This window comes from Polyergus mexicanus, unplaced genomic scaffold (assembly GCF_030449975.1).
Source record: "Polyergus mexicanus isolate NDT 795.1 unplaced genomic scaffold, iyPolMexi1.0 SCAF_295, whole genome shotgun sequence".
Lineage (NCBI taxonomy): Eukaryota > Metazoa > Arthropoda > Insecta > Hymenoptera > Formicidae > Polyergus > Polyergus mexicanus.
The window spans coordinates 1-14,274 of NW_027223615.1; the positions used below are offsets into that span (position 1 = coordinate 1).

Genomic DNA, 14,274 nt, shown 5'->3' on the forward strand with positions numbered 1-14,274 from the left:
AAGCAGTGGTATCAACGCAGAGTACTATATGTTCAGTGCTTATAAAATATATATTTATACTCTCTTGTTACTCTCTATTGCTCAGATATAAACTAAGCTATTGGAAACAACGCGGCGTTGATCTCTCACGAGCAATCTAAAGAGTACTATTTCAAAAATGCCGTGCTCTTTCGTACTGCACCAGGATGGCATATCGATCAACTCTATAAAGCAGCCCGTACAGACGCGCCCTTCATCGGCTTTTACATTTTCCACAAACCGTGCCTGTTATTGCGCGATCCAGACATTATAAAGCAATTTATGATCCGCGACTTTCATAATTTCTGCGATCGCCATTTTGGCGGTTCCAAACAAAGGGACAGTATCGGCATGAAGAATTTATTTGGCCTGAACAATCCGATCTGGAAATACATACGTGCGAACCAAGTTTACGCCCACGTTAACCAGAAGCAAGCTAAAATGGATGTTCTCGCTGATGATGGAGATCGGAAATCCAATGATTGATTATCTCAAACATTATCCGGCGGATCACGACGACGTGAAGCTGGTGGATGCCCAAGAGCTCAGTTACAAGTATGCTACCGATTTAATCGCTTCGATTACACTCGGTACCAAGATGGACATCTTCCATTATCCGAATGAGGAATTCTCAACTGAAGGTATTACCTTTGAATTTAACAATATATATTATATTACAAAATCTAATTAATAGCAAAAGCGGACCAAATCAAATAAAAGTAATATTGTTTATCATGTGATACGTACTAAGTATAAAAACAATTCCTATCGTATCATTGTCAGTTATATGATGTTACGAAAAAAAAATGGAAATTCTATTAAATAATATTATGTTATGGATATCAAAAAAAATTATGATATGTGTGTGTGTGTGTGTGTGTGTGTGTGTAATTTATTTAAATTTTTAATTTAATCTTAATAAATAAAATAGTAAAAAAATATACAAAATGTTCTAAAACTTTAAAAAACTAAACTAATTGGATTAACGAATTTTTGATAAATTATTATTTATTTGATCCATTCTTACTTTGACATCTATATCATCCACTGAAATTCTAATAGCGATGAAAAATTCTTAACATCCATTTAATTATAATAACTTGCGAATGTTTTTAGTTTACAAATTCTTTCACGGATTTAGAAGAATGGTCGCCCTTATTACGGTGTTCTTCATGCCTGAACTGATAGACCTGATTGGTACGAGAATTCTTGTAAACTCCTCTTTTGTAGCAAAAGTCTTCTGGAACATTATGAAAAATCGTGAAAAAACCGGTGAGAAACGAGGTGATTTTATCGACTTGCTGCTCCAGTTACAGCATGGCAAGCAGAATCCCGATTAGAGTAAGTAGCTTTGAATCGCGATTTATTTTATTACCACGTTTTTGTCTGAAAATATTCGAACGTCTTATTATAAAAATAGTCAAAATTGCATCGATGTACTTTTTATATTGTTTAATAATCCTGAGATATATAATTTTAACAATATTTTATTATCATTATAAATTTTCTATTGTAATATTTGTATGTGATTTATCATCTCTACGTTTTAATATATTTCTACATTTAATATATTTCTTAATTCTTCGTATAATATTTATATATGAAATTTTCATTTAACATTTATATTGAGTGATTGCATAAGTTCGTGCCCGATTTAAATATAAACTTCAATAGATTATATTTTAGAGATAACACTTTTATTAATCAATTATATAGTCTCCATTCTTTTCTACAATGGTTTTCCAACGATCTATAAGTTTGTCGATTCCATTTTTGAAGAAAGAACTTGGTTTTTCTTGAAAAAAGTTTGTAAGGTAGTTTTCGACAGCTTCCTCGGAATTGAGATTCTTGCTATTTAAACTATTCTGCAAAGACCGGAACAGATAAAAATCTGAAGGCGCAATATCTGGAAAATATGGCGGGTGCTGTAGAATGTTTTATTGCAACTCCTGCAGTTTTCGCAGCATCTGTTGAGCGACGTGTGGCCTAGCATTGTCGTGGTGGAAGATGACGCCTTTTCGATTGGCCAAAATCGGACGTTTTTCTCGAATAGCTGCAGCGAGTCTAGTTAGTTGCTCACAGTACTTGTCCGCCGTGATTGTTTCGCCGCGTCGGAGCAGCTCAAAGTAAATAATTCCCTTGCGATCCCACCAAACACACAGCAACATCTTCATCGGATGCAAGCCAGCCTTTGTTACGGGTTCTGCGCCTTCAGCTGCTGTTTTCCATGTCCTCTTTCGCTGTACGTTTTTGTAGAGAATCCACTTTTCATCGCCTGTTACCATTCGATCTAAAAAAGGTCTTTTTTGTTACGCTCGAGAAGAGAAAGAGCCGCAGTCATGCGATTTAGCTTATTCCTTTCAGTCAGGAGATGCGGCATTCACGTATCAAGCTTGGAAATGTATCAAAATTTTTTTAAATGACGAAAAGCGGTTGAATTAACGATGTTCATCCTCTCAGCAATATCCTCATTTGTAATCCTTGGGTTTCTTTCCACTAAGGCATGCACAATGTCATCATCAATGCCAGAAGGCCGTCCAGAGCGGGGTTGATCCTCCATGTTGAAATCACCATTTCGAAATTTGCCAAACCACTTTTTGACTGTTCGGAAAGCAGGAGCGCGGTCCAAATAAACGCTTTGAATATTTTTTTGTGCAATCCCAACACTCACGCCTTTCTGAAATTCATATAACATTACATGCCGCAAATGCATCTTTTCGTTCTCCATTTTTATTGATTTCTCTTGTGCACAAATGGACTTATCTGAACAATATCTGACGCTAAATTGACATAAGACAACGTCATCTATTCGGTGTAAGCAACAATTACCACACGAAAACAATAGAACTCCGCCATGCAGTATCTTAATGCCATCTATGAAAATCGGGCACGAACTTATGCAATCATCCAATAATATTAAAGTTCATTAATAAAATTTATTAATAAAGTTCATTAATAAAGAAATCGCGTAAATGAAATAATGAAAATAATGAGTAATAAAAAATAATAAAGACTAAATATTTACCACAGAATTTGAGGGTGAAAATTTATTATATCAGTCCGGTACTTTCTTCTCGGGCTTTGAGTCGAGTGCTACTTGCATGTCCTTCACTCTATTGGAACTGGCGAAACATTCCATGTATCAGAAGCTGGCCAGGCAGAATATTAACCGGGCAATCGACAAGCACGGCTGGACATACGAAGCGTTCCAGAACATGAAGTATCTCGATCAGACGATAGCCGAGAGTCTAAGATTATATCCGCCACTGTCCACAATCGATAGATGTACTCATGAAGATTACAAGGTAAATTTAAAAGTTGATTAAAATTTCAAAAATCTGATTATGATTTCGCAAAATATTTAATCAGATCCGGAATATGTCATAATTTGATTTGAATAACGTCGAATGAAGAGTTCTCAAAAACTTCTCAAGCGTTCTAATTTTTTTTGAAGAACATGAAAAGTTTTTAAACAATCTAATAATCTTTTACATAAGAAATTTTTATGTATTTGAAGATTTTGGATATATTGAAAACTTGAACGGAAAATTATAACTAAAGTAGTTTTGTTCCTTATAAAATTTACTGTCATAAAAATTAAATGCTTGTCCATTAATGAGTATAATTAAATATTAATAAAAATATAAAATTTCAGATTCCTAACACCGATATTGTTATCGAGAAAGGTACGCCGATATACATCTTTTTATACGGACTCGGAGCTGATCCCAGATTCTGGAATGAACCCGAAATATACAACCCCGATAGATTCAATGAAAATAATCATATCACTGACGCCTACATACCATTCGAAATTGGTCATAGGATGTGCATAGGTAGATATGATAATGTAGATGTAAAGTATATAATAGGTTATTCTAAAAATATACACTTTCTTGCAAAAGATCAAAAATAATATACAAAGAAATTTAAAAAATATTTTAATAGTATAAAAACCAATAAAATATTAATAATAAAAACTGAAAAAAATCAATGTGTCATCAAAATGTTATCAAAGTTGATAATAAAGCATATGAAGAGTTCTAATATTTTAATACAATTATAAGACTCTATCACACACAGACATGGTATATCTAGACTGAATGTTGAGAAGTGTGAGCCCAAGGTGCAAGTAGAAAAGTATGTCCTTTTCTACAAGCATCTTTACCCCCACTCCTTAACTAAAGGCAAACACTCGGTCTAGATGTACTATATCTATAGAACCCATTCTATAACTTTTAACGATATTGTTATCATTGTGCTATTAAAACATCGAAAAACAGTTGCGCAATTGTATCTAACGACATCGTTAAAGGTTATAGAATAAGCTTCTTAATGTAACAAATAAAATAAAAATGGGTAACAAAAGAGCCAGTAGCGGTAATTAAAGCGCATAAATTTTTTATTTAAATAACTTTAAATAACTGCTCGGATTTAGTTGCACATTTCGGCCCGATTCCGTGGCTCACGCCTATTGCCCCCCACACGCCGCTCGTGCGTTAGCGACGAGTCGCCAGATACGCGTAACTAAGGAGCGCGACGTTTTGTCTCAGGAGCGTTCATATGTAAGAATGCCCAAATATAATAATAAGACAATATTTTTTAAATGCATCGCAAAAATTCTCAAAATTCTGAAAGTTTTTCTTCAATATTTTATATCAATGAAATATAAAATATTGAAGAAAAACTTTCAGAATATTGAGAATTTTCGCGATGCATTTAAAAAATATTGTCTTATTATTATATTTGGGCATTCTTACATATGAACGCTCCTGAGACAAAACGTCGCGCTCCTTAGTTACGCGTATCTGGCGACTCGTCGCTAACGCACGAGCGGCGAGTGGGGGGGCAATAGGCGTGAGCCACGGAATCGGGCCGAAATGTGCAACTAAACCCGAGGTCGAGCACTAAATTTAAATCCGTGAAAAAATTTGTAAACTAAAAACATTATGAAGTTATTACAATTAAATAGATGTTAAGAATTTTTCATCGCTATTAGAATTTCAGTCGTTGATATAGATGTCAAAGTAAGAATGGATCAAATAAAAAATAATTTATCAAAAATTCGTTAATCCAATTAGTTTAGTTTTTTAAAGTTTTAAAACATTTTGTATATTTTTTACTATTTTATTTATTAAGATTAAATTATAAATTTAAATAAACTACACACACACACACATATCATAATTTTTTTGGTATTCATAACATAATATTATTTAATAGAATTTCCATTTTTTTTTTTCGTAACATCATATAACTAACAATGTTACGATAGGAATTGTTTTTACACTTAGTACGTATCACATGATAAACAATATTACTTTTATTTGATTTGGTCCGCTTTTGCTATTAATTAGATTTTGTAATATAATATATATTGTTAAATTCAAAGGTAATACCTTCAGTTGAGAATTCCTCATTCGGATAATGGAAGGTGTCCATCTTGGTACCGAGTGTAATCGAAGCGATTAAATCGGTAGCATACTTGTAACTGAGCTCTTGGGCATCCACCAGCTTCACGTCGTCGTGATCCGCCGGATAATGTTTGAGATAATCCATTATTGGGTCTCCGATCTCCATCATCAGCGGGAACATCCGTTTTAGCTTGCTCCCGGTTAACGTGAGCGTGAACTTGGTTCGCACGTATTTCAAGATCGGATTGTTCAGACCAAACAAATTCTTCATGCCGATACTGTCCCTTTGTTTGGAACCGGCAAAATGACGATCGCAGAAATTGTGAAAGTCGCGGATCATAAATTGCTTTATAATGTCTGGATCGCGCAATAACAGGCACGGTTTGTGGAAAATGTAAAAGCCGATGAAGGGCGCGTCTGTACGGGCTGCTTTATAGAGTTGACCGATGTGCCATCCTGGTCCAGTACGAAAGAGCACGGCATTTTTGAAATTACCGAAGATTAGATTGCTCGTGAGAGATTCAACGCCGCGTTGTTTCCAATAGCTTAGTTTATATCTGAGCGATAGAGAGTAACAATAGAGTATAAATATATATTTTATAAGCACTGAATATATACTATATATATATATATATATAGATAAATGTGAATATAAAGATAAGATTTAGAATATAAATGATAAGAATTACTTAATGTACATTTTGTGGTAAAAATATCTATAATTGTAAACGCTAATAAATATAATTAAAGATTTAATAGATCTCGGAATAAGATTCGATACAGTTGCAATTATTAAATACATATTTAATTAATAAATTAAAATTAATTAATTAAATTTAAAAAGTTAACAACTATTATTTTAATTCTTAATTTTATCACATTTTTTTTATACTAACCTGGCGTATATCCAGAATAGTTTTATTATTATGACAATCTATATAAAACTGATCAGCATGATGTATCTGTATCACTAAAACGCTAGACACTTTCCGCTAAAAGGGCTATAATTCTCATGAGAAAAATGTTTTCAGTCAGAAATCTGTTTGAATTTGTAATATGTTCTAGTTTTTGTGTCTTTGATCAAAGGTCTTAAGTTAAGTTAACAGAAAACTTTTATGGCCAGTTTCTGAACAGGTACAAAAAGTAAATATTTTTTTCGAAAATGCACATTTTTCGCAATATTAAGGGATTCTGACATTTTCTGTAAATCTGTGAAATGGCCATATAAGTTTTTTGTTTTGATTAAAGACACAAGAACTACAATATATCACAAATTCAAACGAATTAATTAAAAACGTTTTTCTCATATGAATCGTACGTGATCTTTTCTTGAAAATTGTTCTTAGCGGATTCTTAATTGTTCTTTTATAATTAATAATCAGTAGAATACACAGTAAGATTAGTAGACCGTCTGTTCTCGCCGTAGACTTACTATTGAGATATGAGAACCGTTGAAGAAATCAATCGTAAAAGAGTAGGGATATCCGATGAAGAGGAGGAACAGTATATCTGAGACATTCAGAATTTTAATATTGAACTTTGTTATTTCTTCATCTTATCGAATTAATGTAAAAATCAATGCGTATTAGTATTTCAAAAATGTAAAGATTTAGATTTCTTAATGTACAAACAACAAATTGGTTAGGCTCCAAAATATTAACAAACAGAAAACCGTAATTATAGAAGGTAATGAGGAGCCAACGCAGTTTTTCACCGAATTATGTTATGGCATTGAAAAAGTCTCAAGAAAGACCGAAACGTTCGCGAATTTCCTTGATTTGATGCGTTTGTGCTGCCATTACAAAGGGTTACTCACAACTCAATACTCAACACGTGGTGCAAGTTTTAAATTAATTGGGTCAATAGTTGATGAGATACAGTCACGCAAAGTAGTGTTACAAAATTTTGTGTAAAAATCGGTAAAATGGAAAGAACGCTTGAAAACGCGCCAATATTAAATTCTGCGTTAAATTAGAGAAGTCTCAAATACAGAAGCGTTACAAATGATTCAACAAGCCTACAGAGAATTAGCTATACATAAAAGTAACGTTTCAAAGATACAGATGACATAAAAAAAAAAACGTGAATCAAACTTTGAAAGGACTTGCTTCAGAAGACTAGGCTTGCTAAATCATTTGAAAATCAAAAATGTCTGAGTTGGTTCTAATAATTTTTTAAACTCGGAATAAAAGTAAATCCCCATTTCCAGCTGCTTCGTTATTTTATGAGATTTATTTCAGTACTTACAATACACAAATTATACATTTATACCATACATATACATATCGTACACACATAGGGTACAGGATACAATACATGATAAAGAAAAAAATACTATAAGGGAACGATGTATCATGACGTATTAAAGATCGATTCAACATTGCTTGACATATATAAAATATCTCTTCTTAATCAAATGTATAGAAAGAGACATTTAATTGCAATACTCCTTGTTTTCTTTGCATATATGCGATATAAGATTTTTGAGGGGGAAAGGTTATCTCTCCTCTGCCTCATTATATGTTTGTTCGTGTACTAAAGAACTAAAGTATCGCAAACTTTTCTTTTGAAGACGTTCACACATTTAAAACGGCTCGCACTGTACGTAAACGGAATGGAAACCCTATATCGTATCGGGTGTAACTTTATAACGTTTCTAGTATAAACATCGTTCTTAAAATAACTTCGTTATATCCTACGGGCAACCATAAATACAGAGATACAGTTTTGTAAGTCTCCAAAAGACGTCGAAATAATATTTTAATTTCTCAGATCTCATGTAAACAAAAAAATCGATCCCCAATTATAAGGAATAAATATTTTTTAGATAAAAGTTCTAAAAAAAATTTTTTTATATCTGAATGTTTTTCGAACATTTAAAGAGCGTCTTAATTCTTGAAAGATCCTTTAAATATTGCAGAAGACGTTTTAATCTTTCCAATCTTTGTACAGAAGACATTCTGATTTTTCAATCTTTTTTAAGCATCTATGACACATCTTAATTTTCTAACTAATTTCCTTATATAATTTTTAAACATCTCTTAAAGATTGCTTGGATTAATTGTTTCGTGTAATTTCGTCGATGATGTATTAAGTAATTTTCTTCGCTATAATCTGTTAGAGAATATTATATATAGAGAGAAAGAGAGAGTGTGCCACAAATAAGCTTTATCTTCTATAAAATATATACAATATAGTTTTCAAATATTTTACATCGAGAGTACTTAATAGACAGAGTGAATCACCTAATTCAATAATGTAGAACAATTTTTACAATCTTTACCACGAACAGAAATCGAACAGATTCTACCAGCGGATTATAGGTAATTGAAACAAGCAGAATTTCGACAGATTCAATTTCATATAGGAATAATTGAAGAGAAATTAAGATTTCATTAATATAGTTTTCTTAAAAATATTTGTCAAAATCAATTGTTTAAAATTAGATAATTCACTCTCTTCAAACCTCTCCATAGAATTTTTTGCTATACAAATTAAAGTTATTTAAATTTTTAGTCTCGTAAATAATATTTCTCGTTGTATTTACTCGTCGCTTTATACTTTTCGCTCAGAATTCCAAAAAATATCCTTTTGCGATGAAAAACGTATACGTATATGCATACACAAAAACGCATACACTGTACTAAACAGTTTCTAAAAAATAAAAAATAAAAAAAACCTAAAATTCTTATTTTCGCGACACAGACACATTTATTTTATAATAAAGCAAAGTTTCATAATATATAAATGTGATAGTTTGACTTAGTAACATTCATTGATACTCATTCTCGTAAGCATTTGGATCGTATCGACGTGCTCATAATATAAATTAAAAATAATAGGCTCTCTACAATTTCATAACGCAATAATAATCCAACATTGCTGGAAACTGATCAATAATTTTTTTTGTTAAGTAATTTGATTTTTTGCTTTAATTGGTTTTCTCATGCTCCGCATTGAACATCGTTCAGTATTTATTTATTTTGCCATTGTTTCAAGATATTATTAAAAAATCTTAAAAATTTTAATTACTAATTCTTTATTAATTTGTTGTGACACACAACGTAACATCAAGATACGGCTGTTCGCAGCAAATTTTGGAATGCTTTATATTACATCTTTAATGTGAGTTACTATCATTATCGAACTTCATATTCTCATCTATATTACAATTACAATAACATTGAAAAGAAAGAAAAGAAGAAACTCGAAACTGTTCAATGTTTAATTGAATCGAAAATGTCAGAAACTTAAAATATATTTAGATTAATATTTATTTAAAGAAAATAACATTTATATATATATTTTCTATCTCTCAATAATCGATCAAAATATTTAATATTTTATTCTTAGTAAATTAAAATCTTACTTTTTTATCAATAATCAATCCAAACTATTTAAATATTTTACTCCTGGCAAACTAATATTTCATCCTTTATCTATAATAGATTTAGCATATTTGAATGTTCGTTTCTATTGGCAATCAACTAAAAAAATATGCATACTAATATTTTATTTAGAACTTTTAATTAATGTTTAATATATTAAACATTTATTTACTATTTTTTTTTGTTAATAATCAAACGCGATATCGCAAAATATTTCATACCTCATCATTTATTTCTATGTATATTCTAAGCAAAAAGATTCTAAGATAAATCTTTAACACAAATTTTCTTTAAGCTGCAAAATTTCTTGATATGGTATATACGAAACACACGCCAATATACTTTCTGAATTTCCCAATTCAATTTAAAGGATAGCCGTCCAATTATGATACAAAGCTATTTTAGTTGTGTGTCCTGTTGCTGCTGTTGTTTCTGCATTCGCTGCGAATAGGTTATGGTTTGCAATCTCACTTGGCTAAGACCGGGCGAAGAAGCTAGACTTGGGACGGTGGATGAAAAGACGGTCCCTACGCCAGGACTAGCACCCGCACCGGTGGTAGAGCCGGAAGTGGCATACTCGGGCTGGAACCTGGACCGGAACTTCGTCTCACCAAACTGGCAATCAGTTTTCCTTGGATAGGCATAGCCTGCCGCAATTGTCTTTAAATAAAATGCTAATTTCGAGTATAGTACAGTTTAGAGTACAGAAGTTTAGATTAGTACAGAATCATCCAAAGCGGGTATGTGGGTTAATAGCTTATGTATTTCTTCTATCCAAATAATTTCTATGCAATAAAAAAGAAACTGTCTTGGTCAGATGCATTTTAATACTTTTGCGCTTGAAATGTAATGAATAAGATTTATGGCTTATAATACAATAAAGAATATAAAAAAAAGTATTAAAAAAACCAAAGTATAAAAAAATATGCAAATGCATGCGGTATGATCAAATTATGATTTTTGACATTTGATGTAATAATGATAAAATTTCGTGAAAATTCGATTTGAGAAAAATTAAAATTTTAGAATTGTAGTTTAATAACTTTTAATAATTTATTGGCATATTGTAGCATTAATATATGTTATACTGCTTACACTGTTCATATTTACAGCTAACTTTAGATAAACAAACAAGTGGAAATATTTATAGTGATATGATCGAAGAACATACTGACAAAGATATTACTGAACATCCACTACCAATGACACGACGATTTATGCTCTCGGGTATAAAGGTATAACATTTTCGAGGAGATATGTAGTTAGTTCTAATCTAATATATTGCAATCACTATACGTCAATGTATTTTAACAGGATAAGATAGTGTATGAACAAGTAATACAGGATGTCGGCGGAGATGTGTCGACGGATTCAAAATATGATAATGGCGCCACGCATCTCTTATGTATTAGGCTCTCTAGAAATGAGAAGATGCTCGGTAGCATAGCTGCCGGAAAATGGCTCTTACATACCTCATATTTACGTGACTGTGAACAAGAAGGCAGATTTCTCGACTTTAGTATATTTGTTAGATATATTATATTATATTTAATATATTAATAATATATTTTTCGATCAACTAAGAATCCATTTTTTTCAACAAATGTGAATTCAAAATTGAAGTTGTAACGGGGTCACTTTTCGCGAGTGCGTGGATAAACTCGGTCGGGATCAGGGCTCGTGAAAAGGTGAGACACACGAAAAATTTAGATATTGTCTTTATTTGCCTCTTTCGGCAATGGTCGATTTACAATAGTGAGCGCGCGGCGGATGGTGCAGCGCGCTAGATATAATGCGCGTAGATTATTCGGTGCGCGATGTTCGATATATCGAACCGCTTACAATATTCGCAAAGCCGTGTTTATTTTGACGGCACGCGAAACGCGCAAGAAATCGGGCGCGGTCGGTCGGCGCGTGTACGGCAAGGCCGTGTTTATTTTGACGGCGCGCGAGACGCGCAAGAAATTGGGCGCGGTCGGTCGGCGCGTATACGGCAAGGCCGTGTTTATTTTGACGGCGCGCGGAATAGAATGAACTATTAGGCGGTAGATATTTCGGCGCGATAATTATAATTATAGTATTATAATATTAGTATTAGTGTGGTCGCGGGATTAATCGCGTGTTCCCAGTGGTCGGGGAATTCGAGCGGAGATCGAGTACCCTCGATCGGGCGGAGAACTCTCCGTCCCTGCTTCCGTTCGCGGAGTTGAGGATAGCGTGGCGGAGTCGAGAAAACTCGACGGGGCAGCGAACTCGCAAACCCACGGTCCGGCTAGCTGGAGCGGTCGAATGATAGACCGTAATCGAGGAGAGCGGCGAACACTCCGCTCTCGTTGAGTCGGTCGGATTTGTGTCAGGAGTTCGGAGACTGCACGGAAGCCGAGAATGCTCGGCGGAGGCTGCGAACTCGTCAACCTCACGTTTCGTCGTTGCTACGATTTTCAGGATCGGTTCTGGTATCTCGGAGCGTACTGCTCGAGCGGATTCAGGAATCGTTCTGGCGTCTCGGAGCGTACTGCTCGAGCGGAGTCAGGAATCGTTCTGGTCCCGAGATGCCGAAACGCTGTCTTCTTATACCCGAGCGTCTATCGGTAATTGCGTCGTTCGCCCCCGGGTGGGGATAACGACGCGTTGTTTTCGGCGGGTAAATTACGGTAAACGCGTCGCTTCCCCTGGGCGAAACGACGCGGAGTTTCGGCGGGTGACGCTCGGGATCTTCCGGCAGCGCTCGGCGATGCTCGGTCTTCGGCGTAACGGCGGCCGTATAACGGCCGTATGGTTGTTTATCACAACCGCGGTTTTGAGAGATTAAAAAAGGGCGCTAGGCGCCTCTGCCACTGCCCGGCTGGTGTTCGCCGGGCGGCAGACTTCCGGCTGGCTACGTGCCGGGTAACGATGGGGGGTGCATCGTTACAAAGTAGATAATCATTTATTGCAAAACAAAGTAGATATCGTGTCTATCAATGCAGACATTTTCAAGACGCGAAAAAACGTTATTCAACGTGTTCAGAAAATCTCGCGACTTTTGCGCAATCTCCTCAATCGCCATCTCCTGCCTTTAGAAAAGTCTACAAGGTTCTCGGAATTCGGTTTTGCGATTCGGATCGGATCTAGTGATCAATCTCCCGATGTTCTCAAGGTTCTCGGTGACCACAAGGACTTTATCAATCGGAAATCGATCATCGAAATACGTTTGAGTGAGAATATTTGCGAAGTGCGGTTCGGACCAGAGTGAGTGCGCGTGGATTCTATGCGCTGTTCTTCCCGACACCCCCCGAAACCAGAAACTCATCGGATACTTTATCAAACACAACGTAAAACATTATGTCAAACTTAAAAATAGGGATATTTTTAATGATAAAAATTAAAATCTATTGAACAAGATAAAATTTAGACAACTACGGTTTTTTTAATCTTTAAATAAAATGCTAATTTTGAGTATATTAAGTTTCTCTTGATCAAAAATCATCAGGATGAAACAAATTCTCTATATTTGTCGTATGCAACTTTTTGTCAATTCTACTCATATTCTCTATTCTCAAATGTATACAAATTTTAGGAAGAAAAATATAGAATGGGGCACTCCGAAAAGGGAAAATACGATTCCAGAACCTAACGGCAAAATCGAGCAAGCGATTGCGGCCGCAGCTTATAAGAGGCGGATGAGATTACAGAAGGAACTGAACGGCCAGTTTTCCAATATGGTGGCACTGCTAATGGTCTCCGAGGATAAGCAGGATCAGTTCAGGAGACTTATCGAAACCGGTGGCCGTTCGGTAACGCAAGCGGGGTAAATATTCATCAATGTTCCTAAAGAAAAAAATTCTATCTACGCATTATCATGCATATCTTTGATTTATTTACAGACCGCCATACGATGTCAGTTCAGTACTCTGCGTTGATACCACTGCTTCGTCCATGTGAAACAAGTGAACAGTATCTCACTTTCTAAAGAAGTCATCGGCGAACTGATCACGCAGATTCCCTCATCAATACCCTGGCCTCTTGCATGAGCAAGAAGAGATTTTTCAGTTTACCGCTCGTAAACACCGGTGACATTTTTATCCTGAAGCAAAGTCTCTTAATAATTATGTTCGAAAACGAAATAATAAAATAAGAATAATTTAAAACAAATGAATCAGCGGAATAAAATAATTAAGTATGTTGAATCTATACATTTATAATTCTAAAGCTCATAACTCAGACAATTCTCAACAAAAACAGATCATCAAGTAGTGTTTTGGAAATGTCTCACTGTCATCTTTAATACTGTGTTATAAAAAATGGGGTGTTCCATTTAAAAAAATCATGTTGGCCTTCACCTCGCCTTGACGCCTCCACTCAAGGTCAAACGGATATGATCATTGAATAGAACTTTTAAAACATTACAACTGTGGTTTGAAACATTTTTCTCAGAAGAGTTTCGTTAGTACTCTGCGTTGATACCACTGCTT

The 14,274-nt window shown here is 34.4% G+C and overlaps 1 long non-coding RNA gene and 1 pseudogene across 1 annotated transcript; both read left to right on the plus strand.

Annotated features, from left to right (window-relative positions):
* Nucleotides 1–85: 85 nt before the first annotated feature.
* On the plus strand, nt 86–5,480 carry LOC138944589 (cytochrome P450 6k1-like; annotated as a pseudogene).
* A 4,946-nt stretch (nt 5,481–10,426) lies between these two features.
* Nucleotides 10,427–11,165, plus strand: LOC138944590 (uncharacterized). The gene is made up of 3 exons (XR_011448835.1): nt 10,427–10,560; nt 10,933–11,055; nt 11,135–11,165. It is a non-coding gene; the product is annotated as an uncharacterized lncRNA (long non-coding RNA).
* Nucleotides 11,166–14,274: the final 3,109 nt, after the last annotated feature.